This window comes from Sceloporus undulatus, chromosome 5 (genome assembly GCF_019175285.1).
Source record: "Sceloporus undulatus isolate JIND9_A2432 ecotype Alabama chromosome 5, SceUnd_v1.1, whole genome shotgun sequence".
Lineage (NCBI taxonomy): Eukaryota > Metazoa > Chordata > Lepidosauria > Squamata > Phrynosomatidae > Sceloporus > Sceloporus undulatus.
In genome coordinates, this window is record NC_056526.1 from 100,919,509 (window position 1) to 100,930,129 (window position 10,621).

The 10,621-nt window shown below is 39.5% G+C and overlaps 1 protein-coding gene across 20 annotated transcripts in view; it reads left to right on the top strand.

The window, feature by feature from the left end:
- Positions 1 to 10,621, top strand: part of NTF3 (neurotrophin 3) — a 106,590-nt gene that overhangs the window by 8,602 nt on the left and 87,367 nt on the right. For 2 of the 20 annotated variants that reach the window (XR_006104137.1, XM_042469208.1), the window contains exon 2: positions 3,354 to 3,488. The exons of 17 other annotated variants lie outside the window; for them this stretch is intronic. The gene's annotated coding sequence lies outside the window, so the exon portion shown is untranslated. Of the gene's footprint in view, positions 1 to 3,353; positions 3,489 to 4,599; positions 4,653 to 10,621 lie in introns of all 20 variants that reach the window. One more of the 20 variants, XR_006104136.1, reaches the window with a different exon arrangement.

A 10,621-nucleotide genomic window follows, 5' to 3' on the forward strand; every position in this document is an offset into this window, starting at 1 on the left:
GCGCCCAGAACTGGACACAATATTCCAGGTGGGGCCTGACCAGAGCTGAATATAGTGGCACTATGACTTCCCTTGATCTAGACACTATACTTCTATTGATGCAGCCTAAAATCACATTGGCCTTGTTAGCTGCCGCATCGCATTGTTGACTCATGTTCAACTTATGGTCTACTTGGACTCCTAGATCCCTTTCACACGTAGTTTCATTCAGCCAGGTGTCCTCCATCCTATATCTGTCCTTTCCTTTTACCGCCCAATGTGCAGTACTTTACGTGTCTCCATGTTGAATTTCATTTTGTTAGCTATGGCCCAGTTTTCTAGTCTGTTCAGGTCATTTTGAATCTTGAAATTGAATTTTGAAATGATTCTATATATATATATATATATATATATATATATGTACCTCCTCCTTTCATATCCCATTAATATAGAAATCTTATTAGTATATTTTAGTAAGAAGTTCATATCCACACTTAAATACTTTCATAATTTTCTCCATAAAATAGTCACAATCATGAAATTATAAACTTTTATACATTTACAAGACAAAAGCCAGAAAAAAATCATCATTATTTTATCCATATAAATCCATTTTACCACTTTTATGTTCTGTATTTTATTTTATTTTTTTCTCCCCTTCATAGCTCCATCAGGAAACTCCATTCCGATTCCCATTTACACATAGATTTATTATTTACTATATGTGTTAATCTGTCCATCTCTTTCATTTTTTGTACTAAATCCATCCATTCTTCAATTGATGGGAGATCATATTGTTTCCATTTTCCAGCAATGATTATTCTGGCTGCGGTAATTAAATACAACATCATCCTACAATACTTCTTTTTCATATTTTCATCTATTTTAAAATAGATGTAATATTGAACAAATACAAATCTGGGGAGAAAGCAGATTGGATCTTTAATGCGTTTTGAATGAGCATATGGATTTTGGCCCAGAGTTTCTTAATTCTGGGGCAGTTCCACCACATATGAATCAGTGAACTAGTTTCTTTTTGACATTTCCAACATTTTTTGCTACCCAATCTGCATATTGTCTTCAGTTTTAAGGGTGTAAAGTACCATCGATTGGCTATTTTTATCTAATTTTCTTTTAAATTCTGAGCGGCTGTAATTTTATTAGTCTTCCTTCAGGCAGTCTCCCAACTTTCCAAGTCAATATTAAAGCCCACATCTCTGGCCCACTTCACCATAGATTCCTTGATTATCTCTGATTCCAATTTTCTTAGTAATAACAGATTAAAGGACATAGAGAGGAAAAAATATATACAATTCGAACAAATAATACAGTAAGGAAGAGAATTGGAAGAAAATAAAAATATGAAAGGACAACTACCGTATTTTCTGGCGTACAAGACAACCGGGCGTATAAGACGCCCCCCAATTTTTGAAATGGAAAATATAGTGTTTGGTTTATACTCACCATATAAGACAACCTCCTCTTCATTTAAATACCGGCTACGTGCACTGGTTCCCCAGGCCTCTGCTGAGGCCTGCAAAGTCTGCCTCACATGCAGGCAGTGCTGGCTTCCAAGGGCCTCCGGAGACCTGGAAGCTGGCAGGAGGCTGGGTGTGTCAGCTTCCAGGGACCAGGGAGGCCTGGAAGGTAAGAGGTTGGTGGCAAATGCACTGGGCGGCAAGGCTCTCTACCGGCCTCTGTGACCGGGCTTAACCTGGCTTATAAGACAACCCCGACTTTTAATGCAATGTTTGAGTGTTAAAAAGTCATCTTATACGCCAGAAAATATGGTAGTAAAATTTATAAAGTATTAATGGAGAATAAAATAAGAAAAATAAATCAAAATATTTTGAAAGAAATATGGGAAGAAAAACTACGATGTAAATTTTGTGAAAATGAATGGTAAAAATTTTGGGAGCAAAGACACTTGAAAAAATTATTGGTGCGGATTAAGTAAAATTATTATAAATTGATTTGGAAATGGTATTTGACACCTGTAAGATTATATAATATAGATAAGAAAAATTCAAAATATTGTTGGAGAAGTTGTCATGAATTAGATCATATATGCATATGTGGTGGCAATGTAAATATGTACAAAAAATTTGGGAAATAGTAATAGTAGAAATAGAAAATATTATGAAGATAAAAATAGATAGAAAACCAAATATAGTTTTCTTATAATTATATAATGATGTAGATTGGAAAAAAAAGAAAGAAATCTCGTAACAAATTTGCTTACAGCAGCAAGATTGGTTATAGCAAGAAATTGGAAAATGAAAATAAATGTGGAATTGGAGGATTGGTATAAAGAAGTTTGGAAATTAGCGATTATTAATAAATTAACATGTAAGTTGAAAGTAAAAAAAGGATTATGGAAAGGAAACGATTTTGATGAAATATAAAAGAAATTATTGAAAAAGTATTAAGAAAAGAAGATGGGAAATTACCTTCACGAGATGAATTAAAATTTTGGATGGAGTATAAGGATGGAAATGGCTCCGGTTGAGGGGTGCACTGAGGTGATATTTAGTTATAGAATAAGAAGAATGTAAAAGTATATGTATGTATGAAGAAAACATGATGATTGTATTGTAAAACTTTGAAAATATTAATTAAAAAAGTATTATAACAATAAAAAGATTATTGTTATGAAGGCTAATGAAATCAGCTTGTTTATATCTTGCCTGCATGAAGCCCATGGATCACATGTTGATGATCTTCAGCACAGTGTAATGTTTGGCTCCGAGTTTTATATTTGTTACTTCTACATAAAAATCGATGTTTGACACCCCCTCCCCCGCCCAGAACCATGTTCTTCACTGCTCTTTTGTCCTACTGATCCACAGATTTTTTCCTGCCTGTTTAATGCTTCTCTATTACATTGCTTTCTCTCATATGAGTTTACTTTAAATTTTCCAGTCTGAAATGTTTGGGGTTTTAAAACTACTTTAAAATCTTCCTTGATCCTTTCATATTGTTGTTTTTCTTATCATTGCCCTATTGTTTGCAGATGATTCTATGATTCTATGTCATCTGCTGATTTTAAACACGTACCATTGGACCCTCCAATAATTTAATTAAACTACAAAAAGGACTGACTCTTTCAGCACTTGGTGATTGTGGTATACTCTCCTTCCAAAATAACTCTTTCTGTTTCTTGGTACCTCATTGCTTTTAGTTGTTCTCAGTCTTTTTAGAGCCACCCAGTTACATGTAGAATGGGACAGTACAATACAACACGAAAGAAATCGTGTTTGGTTTTGTCTGAAACCTGGGTTGTATTATTCTAAATGCTTCCATTCGCCCACATTTCCTCCTCTCTCATCTGGACAAATTCTGTTGTAAACTCAGATCATTTTTCTTGCCTACAGCTATGCTCATGTCATTCTCATTCTCTGAATTCCTCAAACAAGTTCCTCCTCCTACACCATCTCCATTGCCTCACAGTCAGACTTCATGCAACAAACTTGAAATTCAAGCACAGACTTTAACACCTCTGCATGTTTGTAAGTCTTCAGATGTTGTTCTCTCCCCAGTTGCCTAGGCTGTATGAAGAATAGGTGTGTGTAAATAATGGTCCCATACTCTTTTCAAGATTTTCTGAACTGAGGGGCTTTCCAGACGGCCCTTTGGGACGTCCGGAGGACGTCCCATTTTAAAAAAGGGGCGTCTCTTTTAGACGCCCCTGGGCCTCGTACGGACTCCGTCCGTACAAGATGGCGCCGGCCTTTCTACATGGCCGGCGCCATCTTTACGCATCGGACGCACAGCGTCCAGACGCGTCGCGCCGCTGCTGACGTAGCGAGCGCGCCCCTGGCGCCTCGCTACGTCGCAAACGCGACGCAGAAAGAAGCTCCATTTTGGAGCTTCTTTTTTCGGTCCGCGCGGGAGTCGGGCCGTCTATAGGCTCCGGCTCCCCCGCGGACCTTCTGGCGGCGGCGGCAGACCGCCGCAAAGCGGCGGTGTGTAGCCCGCCACAGAAAATTTATTTCAAATGAATAGAGAGTTTATAAAATTTTGTTATCAAATTTATATCTCAATCATTAAGAGTCTTACTGTAAAATTTCACTTAAAGAATCAAAACCGATTTTAAATGCATAAAATAATAACGCTTTCATAAGAGAGTCAGTGTCATATGTAGATTTTACTGCTGTTTTTTCCCTGTCGATGCTATATATCAGTGGTACTGAAACGTTTTAAGGTTAGACTTAAGTAGGTGAGATGACTAGGTTGGTTACAATTGTGTTTTGCTATTTAATGAACGTTCTTTGTATTATTTTACTGTATAGGTTGGAGTGTTTAGTCAATATAAGTAGTTTGTCTCCTTTTGTTAAAGTTTTAGCCTTCTGCTTGTATTGTCTCTGTAGCCTAATTTATTGCCTTTTATAGAACAACATTCTTTTTCTGATTTCTGATTACGTAATGATAAAAGACATAGGATACAGGGCAGCTGTGTGCTCCCCATGCCTTATGATAATGTAATAATAAATAGAGTATTCACCTAAACAACTAAAACTTCCTCTTTACTTAGTTTAAAATTTGTCATAAGAATGCAACACAATATTAAACGTACTAGGCAAAGATTCAAAATCAAATCAGTTTGTTTGTTGTAAACAGGAAACTCAAGACGACTGGCTACTGGTGTTCCATGTTGTGGCACCAAGGGTAAGGTGAGTGGGCAGTGAGAGGAGAGGGGGCTGTTGACCTTGAGGTTATATTCAAAGTGTATGTGGAAGGTGGATGATGTACCCTGTGACCGTACAAAACATTTATCTTTTGGCTATTGTACAAAGACACTGTCATATGGTAGCTTGATTTTATGTCGCTTGCTGTAATGAGTTTTCTCTTTAATATTGTTTAATTACACAAAACATTATACAAAGAAAGCTGCTGCACTGCCTCTAAATTTTGCCCCAGACGGCTGCCTAGTTTGCCTATGTGGATCGGCCCTGATAGTAACAACAAACTGTCCTTGAATGATCTTTCTTTTGTGTACATTGTAGAACCAAGAAAAGGAATATAGGCGGGATAGAGACTGCCCAAAAAGGGCGGTCTGCTGGCGCCTTGTTTTGCTGCACGATGGAGGAGCAGCGGACAAACTGCACAGCTCCCTCGCACAGCAAAAAGAACTTGCAAAAAGCGGGTTCCTTTGAGGTGTCACAATGACGCTGGGACATGTGGATGCTAAACGTCCGTCACGCCATTTTGACACCTTCATCACGTGCTGGGGTGAGGAACGAATGGGTGGTGTGCCCTTGGCCAACCCCTAGCACGTGATGAGGACGCACTATAGGACGGTATGTATAGCGCCATAGATTATTTTCATTTATAGTTTATCAATTTATCCTTCATAATTTTTCATTCAAATTATAATTTGAATGATGAAGGTTGTGTGGATGAGTATTTGAAAGAAATAATAATCATGTTGTCCTTTGCAAAAGAACTTTCAGAATATTAATCATATTTGGACAATATGTGCAAAGTTGCAGGGACTATTCTGTATAGATACATAACAAATGCTATGCAAAATAGAGTAAATGATCGTAGAATCATAGATGTGGAAGAGACCACAAAGGCCACTCAGTCCAACCCCCTGCCATGCAGGAACTCACAATCAAAGTATTCCTGACAGATGGCCATCCAGCCTCTGTTAAAAAGCCTCCAAGGAAGGAGACTCTACCACACTCCAAGGGAGTGCATTCCACTGTCGAACAGCCCTCACTGTCAGGAAGTTCCTCCTAATGTTGAAGTGGAATCTCTTTTCCTGTAGTTTGCATCCATTGTTATGGGTGCTGTTCTCTGGAGCAGCAGAAAACAAGCTTCTTCCCTCCTCAATATGACACCCCTTCAAGTATTTAAACAGGACTATCATATCACCTCTTAACCTTCTCTTCTCCAGGCTAAACATCCCCAGCTCCCTAAGTCGTTCCTCATAGGACATGGTTTCCAGACCCTTCACCATTTTAGTCGCCCTCCTTTGGACACGCTACAGTTTCTCAATGTCCTTTTTGAATTGTGGTGGCCAGAACTGGACACAATATTCCAGGTGGGGCCTGACCAAAGCAGAACAGAGTGGCACTATTACTTCCCTTGATCTAGACACTATACTTTTATTGATGCGGCCTAAAATTGCATTGGCCTTTTTCGTTGCCGCATCACGCTGTTGTCTCATGTTCAACTTGTGATCTATTTGGATTCCTAGATCCCTTTCACATGTAGTCTCGTTCAGCCAGGTGTCCCCCATCCTATATTTATGCATTTCATTTTTCCACCCTAAATGTAGTACCTTACATTTCTCCGTGTTGAAATTCATTTTGTTAGTTTTGGCCCAGCTTTCTCGTCTATTCAGATAATTTTGAATTTATTTATTTATTTATTTATATCCCACTCTTTTCCCAGGACTGGGACTCAGAGCGGCTTCACAGCATTAAAAAACAAACAAAAAGTACAATTAAAAACATTTAATAAATAAATAAATAAATGATGTACATTAAAAAGAATGATTAAACTAGTCCAACATTCCAGCCTGTCCTTATAGTAATTCCTTTATTGCCTGTTTGAACAGGTAGGTCTTCATCTGCCATTGGAAAGCTCTCAAGGAGGGAGCCGTTCTTATCTCCCTGGGCAGGGAGTTCCAGAGTCTAGCGGCAGTCACCGAGAAGGCCCTCTCTCGTGTCCCCACCAACCGTATTTGTGAAGGTGTTGAGATGGAGAGAAGGGCTTCTCCAGAGAATCTCAGAGTCCGGGCTGGCTCTTACCAGGAGAAACGGTCTGCCAAATACTGTGGACCTGAGCCATGGAGGTCTTTGTAGGTTATAACCAATACCTTGAATTGTGCCTGGAAACAAACTGGCAGACAATGAAGCTGTTTCAACAGGGGAGTTGTATGGTCTCTGTAATCTGCCCCTGTTAACAGCCTGGCAGCGGCTTTTTGAACCAGTTGAATTTTCCGAACACTTTTGAAAGGAGTCCTATGTAGAGCCCATTACAGTAATCCAAATGGGATGTAACCAAGGCATGTACCACCGTGGCCAGATCTGGCTTCTCAAGGAATGGGTGCAGTTGGCACACAAGTTTTAAATGACAGTAAGAGCTGTTCAACAGTGGAACACACTTCCTCAGAGTATGGTGGAGTCTCCTTCTTTGGAGGTCTTTAAACAGAGGTTAGATAGCCATCTGTCAAGTCTGCTTTGATTGTGATTTCCTGCATGGCAGGAGGTTGGACTGGATGGCCCTTGTGGTCTCTTCCAACTTTATAATTCTATAAAATGCATTTGTAGTCCTGGGGGGAGAGGCTAGACCCCAGTGACCATGCCCTATACACCTAGCACAAATGCCTATAATTTCAAAGGGCCTTCCCCTCTATGCCAAGGAGCTAGAAGTTATGCCTAGGTTTGAAAATGATAATCTTCCAATTCAGCTACAACTGAGAAACTTCATTCAGGAGACACACACCAAGGAATGCTATCAACTCTTTTTAATGCCACCAGAAAGGACCTGTCACAAAGCCCCCCCCCCCCCGCTAAATCAAACAATAAGTGAGGTATTGGCCTCAGACTGCCTTCAGTGTCTTCAGAGGGACCTGATATCAACTAAGTCCTCTGATGAACGTCTGGAAAAGTACAACAATCTTACCCAAGTGGTATTCCAATATCTAAACCAGTAAAATAGTGCAGAGTGGAGGCAACAACTACAACACCATCACTCAAAGACATAGTGGGAGAAGGAATATGTTGATGCAAAAAGCTCTCATGACTACCTACCAGAACTGTGTATTCAATACTATGCCAGAAGTGGCAATAAAGCTGCTTCACCAGAAGGGAGGTTACAAAAAACTGCAAGAAAAAAGAAGCCATGAAAAATAATTGGAACAACTTATTCAAGCAGTCAGTACCAACAACTCAGCTTTATTCTGGCATATTACATCAAGCTCCCAAAGCAATGCACCTGCTACAGTGGATTATCAAATTCCCCCAGGAAACACTGTCAAGCACTTTATAAGGACACTTACCAGTATGCTGAAAGTGAATCTGCAAGTCAAAATATAGAGAATTTCCCAAGGTGGGCACCAGTCTGATGCAGAGGTCAAGAATTTTGTAGACCAGCTGAGAATGGGGAAGGCTCCAGGGGAAGATACTTGCAAAAGCTATACAAAATAATTTGGAATTTTAGGCCCCTATTTTGGGATTTCTCTTCACCTGCATTGACAACTATGATTGAACATCTAAGTACCAGCTTGCTATCATTGTCCCCATATTTAAATAAAGAAAGAAGAATGATCTTGGCAAATATAGACCAACTAATATCCTCAATACGATCAGCAAGTTATACGCAAGGACACTTACAGTGGAAAATTGAGGATTGGCTGGAACAAGAAAACATACTTGCAGAGGAACAAGCTGGCTTTAGGGAAGGCTGATCCACCAGAGATCAATGTCTTGTACTGCAACAACTCATTGAAAAGCATGCCACATGCAACATAGTCTTTATGTTGCCTTTATAGACTTCAAAACAGCTTTTGACTCAGTACCTTGAACCAAACTATAGGAAAAACTGGAGGCTTCCTCAATTGGCCGGTGTTTACTATATCTAATTTATATCCTGTATGAAGGGATCTCACTCAAAGTAAGGTGAAACCTCTAGGGTCATCTCATCAATACCATAGTCACTGAGAAGGGCATAAAGCAAGTTTGCATTCTAGAACTCAACTATCAAAAAACTAAATCATGGGATTTGCTAAAAGGCCCAAGAATTGAAACTGGAATACAGGTGGTCATAAAATCGAACAGGTCTCCTGCTTCAAATATTGGGGTGGGGTGGGGTAATCTTTCATGCTACTGGTAGTAGGAAAGTGCATGGGGACTATGCTGCTGGTAACATGGAGAGGAGCTCAACAGCCATCCTCAAATTTTGAATGACAAGAGGAGCCCATTGTATACCGGTGGCACTCAAAATTTTCGAAGCCAAATCGGTTGCACAACTGCTTTATGGATCCCAACTGGGATCCCTTCCCAACTGTGCACCATTAGAACTTGTGAAATCTAATTTTTAAGATCAGCATTCCAAGCTCCAAAATGTGTTTCTAATGCAACTCTGAGACTGGAACCAGGCTTTATGAAAATGGAGGCTGGAGTGTGGGTGACCATACTCAGTTACTGACTCAGACTATTCTTCTTTCCCACTGACTTTGTTCCACTTATCCTGACTGATGAACTCCAGTCTACATGGAAACAGATGGTGATGACTAAAATTTCTTCACTAGGCTTCTCTCCAGATCTTTTGCTTACCATGGAATATGAAAAGCCTAAAGTAACCATCAAACAATGGGTGATGGATATAGAGTGACAGCTAGACGTAGCTATCACCCCAACTTTTATTGTTAATGACTCCAATAGATACTTGGCATCACCCATGGCATACTTGAAGTATGCTATAACTCGAAGTACCTAAACACCAGAGAGCATGATGCCATCCATGCCTTTCCCTCAGCTGTCTTTGAAGACCTATACAGGAAGATTCTCAGACAGTTTATGCTCCTGTGACCCCAGCCAAATAGAGACAATAGAGCATGTATTACTCCAGTACTCATACTACAGGGACATCCACCTTATTTCAACTCTGTTGTATAAACATCAAGAAAACACCAGTCAATTTTACACTTTTTTGCTTTTGAACACCAACCCTGATATAACATAATGTTGCCAGATTCTGTGCAGCTGCAGTTAAAATCCGTCAGGTAAAGACCTCCACAGTAAGTAAGTAAATAAGTTTGTTTTGTATACCGTACATCATTACAAAAAGTAATCCATATAAAACATAAAATATAAAATACATTGTAAAATAATACATTTTATTACAGATTTAAAATTATATTTTAAGCGACGACAACAACAACAACAACAACAACAACAATATGAGGGCTCAGATGAATCTAAATAGGCGTAAGGGGCCAGATACACTAAAGCTATATAACATTGGTTTGCAACGCTGAGGATATTCCAGAATAATTGGGGTTCAAATCTATCCTGCAACCCAACCATTGCCTTTACAGAGCTTCCTCTTTATAATTGATGCTTTAAAGGCAAAACAGGCTACCTTTTCAGAAATGCTTGTTTAGGTGTCCCCTAGTAAAGGAGTGATCAGATATGAGTCAGAGTTATTTGATACCAACCCTAAGTTTTTGTATAAAGCATTTCTTATATCTTTATAAATTGGGCACTCCAATAAGTAATGACTTAGATCTTCAACACATGGGCAAACTCTTTCTTCCCAGATGATCCTTTAATAATGCCCTTGCACCACAACCATGGTCATTGACTGACAGTGTAGGGCTGTGAAGGCATATCTCTGTTTGAAGTTAATTATATTATTTAGATATTGTGGGTAACTTGTTTGGAAAGGGAGTTTGGCGTACCAAAGAGCACATTTTGGTAGGACAACAGAGGTACAATCTAACTGAAAGTCATGTTTCAAAATTTATGACTTCATAAATTCAACCACCATCTTGAGGGGGAGAGAGGCCAGGCCTGAAGAAAAAGAGCCCTCCTCCAACCACCATCTCGAGGGGGAGAGAGGCCTGGCCTGAAGAAAAAGAGCCCTCCTCCAACCACCATCTCGAGGGGGAGAGAGGCCTGGCCTG